Raw genomic sequence first — 3,243 nt, 5'->3', positions numbered from 1 at the left:
GTCGGTGTGGGTCAGCCTGTGCCTGCAGTCAGTGTGGGTCAGCCTGCACGTGCAGTCAGTCGGTGTGGGTCGGCCTGTGCCTGCAGTCAGTCAGTGTGGGTCAGCCTGTGCATGCAGTCAGTGTGGGTCAGCCTGTGCCTGCAGTCNCAGCCTGTGCATGCAGTCAGTGTGGGTCAGCCTGTGCCTGCAGTCGGTGTGGGTCGGCCTGTGCCTGCAGTCAGTCAGTGTGGGTCAGCCTGTGCCTACAGTTGGTGTGGGTCAGCCTGTGCGTGGAGTCAGTCGGTGTGGGTTGGCCTGTGCGTGCAGTCGGTGTGGGTCAGGCTGTGCAGTCAGTCGGTGTGGGTCAGCCTGCGCGTGCAGTCAGTCGGTGTGGGTCGGCCTGTGCCTGCAGTCGGTGTGGGTCGGCCTGTGCCTGCAGTCGGTGTGGGTCAGGCTGTGCAGTCAGTTGGCGTGGTTGGCCTGTGCGTGCAGTCAGTCGGTGTGGGTCGGCCTCCCCAGGGCACAGAGCAGGGTGGAGAAGAGGGACAAGTAGATCTGGAGGGGCACATGGAGACTCACAGAGAAATAAACAAAGTGCTTTTGTCTCGAAGACTTTTGAGAACAAGACAGGGTTAAGATGAATGACTCAACTTGTATAAGTGCTGGAGGAGCACCCAGGGAGGACTCACACCACCAAGAAACTCATCCATCAGACACAGGGAGGAGGGGGAATGTCATTCCAGGCACAGGGAACAGTACGTGCAATGCAAAGAGGCATGAAAGAGCCTGTCATGCCTGGGAGCCAGGAAGAGGGCTGTGGGGGAGGGGCGTTGCTGGGGGTTGTGTTGGGGCAATGCTGGAAAGATAGGCTGGGAAGTTATTATTTAAGGCACCAACATGGCACTGGCTGCTTCTCTTGGAACCACTGTGGAAGTGGCCTCCTGTGTCCTTGGCTTCAGAACAAAGGCACCCACTGGACCAAGAGGGGCAAGTGAATATTCTTTTCTGTCATTGACGCCTTCTCCTGGGACACAGCCCACCACGTAGAAAGGCTCTCGATCTGTTGGTACCAGACACACTGTTGGAACATGTCAGCCTGACACCGTGAGCTGAGCTTTGGATTCCAGTCTATCTCTGCCACCTTCCACCTGAGTGACTTTGGTCTATCGACCCACCAATTCCCTTCGCCTCTTTCGAGACACCCTTCCCCAGCACCCATCACAAGTCAGGACCCAGGCTGGGGTGTTTGGATCCAGGGAGGAATGAGGTATTGATGGTGTCAGGAGATGGGGTTGGAGTTGCTCGTATCTTGGCCCTGCCAGTCACTGTCTAGAAGTTCACTCATATTCCGAAACCTCTCTAAGCCTCAGTTTCCTCATCTGTAAATTGAGACTAGTATTAGGAACATTTATTGAGATTTACTCTATGCTAGGCATTTTTCTAGATTTGTTTGCATTTATTTTCTCATTTAATTCTCTAAACAGTAACTATTATGACTCCTTCTAAGAAATGGTAGAGGTTCACGACCAGCCTGGTCAACATGGTGAAACTCTGTCTCTGGGGTTTAGCTGGACGTGGTGGTGCACACCTGTAGTCCCAGCTACTCGGGAGGCTGAGGCAGGAGAATTGCTTGAAGCTGGGAGACAGAGATTGCAGTGAGCCGAGATCGCACCACTGCACTCCAGCGTGGGTGACAGAGTGAGACTTCATCTCAAAAAAAAAAAAAAAGAAAAAAAGGAAATGGTAGAGGCAAGATAGAAACCCAGAAATCCAGGCAGTATGTTGGTCTATGGAGCTCAGACCTCAACCACTACAGTCGAGCGTGTGAGGGAGGCTGTGAGAAAACAGGTAAGAACCAAACTCACATTTGCAGCTGTGACGAAATACACGCCAGGTATTCACACAGAGCACTGCGCGCCTGGTGTTGTTCTAAGAATCTATGTGCTTTGCACAAATTAGTTCATGTAGCCTTCGTAATAACATCGTGAGGTGGGTACTGTTAGGAGTTCCATTTCACAGATGAGGAAACTGAGGCACTGAGAAGTTGGGTAATTTGCTTGAGGTCACAGCTAATAGCCCCCATTAGGTGAAGGCTAATACCAAGATCCCAGAATTGTTCTAGACACTTCATATGCATGGATTGTTCAGGCCTCGGTGCTGGAGGAAGTGAGGCACAGAGAGGTTGGTTCCTCACCCACAGTGTCCGTGGCTAGACCTCAAGCCAGGTGGTCTGATTTCAGAGTCCCCGCTTCTAAACATGAACTCTGACATAAAATCCTTTTCTGGATACAGTGACCAGTGCAGAGTACAGGCTCCCTAAGTATCGACCCTTAAGACACAGTCCCCCTTGGAGGCTGTAAAACGGGTTCTGGGCTCCTGAGGCCCTAGAGAAGCCCCAACAAACTGCTGCCCCGTCGCAGGTGCCTGGTCAGAGCTCAGAGCTTCTCTCAGCAAGTCTTCCAGGAACCCCTGGCCCATCCGGCCTGCTCATTGTGCCCACGCAGGCACCAGAACACATGGTGAGTAAGCCAGGCACTGCTGACCTGGACGCTGAGCCTCAGGACCTCCCAGGGCCACCTGATGTTCCCCTCCAAAGTCAACAAGGCCCTGGGCTGGCCTTCTTCCTGGAAAATCAGCAGGGCTCACTGCCCTGTGCTGGCTTCCTCCAAGCCCGTCCAGCCATGGGAGTGGCAGGCACCTGTGGGAAGGCAGCTCTGGCTTTCTGAGCACCCTGGCCCCACCTGGGCATAGACCTCACAGCTACTCAGAGCCTCCCTGGCTGCTACTCCGTGGAGCGCATTGCAAAAAGCCAAGGACACCATCTCCCTTGGACTTGCTTGAAGCAATGGAGATGCAGCAGCAGTGGGTCCTGGTCACTGAGCCCTCTGGACATGCCCCCACTGTAACCCTCACATTTGCCCCACTTCACGGGTGAGAAAGCTGGGGCTCAGCAAGGCTGACGGGGCTTAGGGAGGACTGCCTGCTGTCTCGTGAGGGAGTAAGTGGTGGAGCAGGGCCGAAGCCCCTGAGGAAGGTGATTGGCCTAATGTTCCCCAGAACAGCTGAACTCACACCCGGGTCACCTGACTCCAAGGGACATCCTGTCCCTGCAGGGCAATCTCTCTGCCCTTTCTCCTTCCTGGGGGGTGAGTTTCTGCCTGATCACTGTGGGGGGTGATCAGGGCCCCCAGCCCTCAGGAATCCCCTGGCAACTGTGTTGACCAGTCTCTCCCCACATCACCTGCACGAGGGAGTTTCCCTGTC

Source organism: Cebus imitator, unplaced genomic scaffold (assembly GCF_001604975.1).
Source record: "Cebus imitator isolate Cc_AM_T3 unplaced genomic scaffold, Cebus_imitator-1.0 Scaffold322, whole genome shotgun sequence".
NCBI lineage: Eukaryota > Metazoa > Chordata > Mammalia > Primates > Cebidae > Cebus > Cebus imitator.
Note: the sequence above shows the minus strand (reverse complement) of the source record.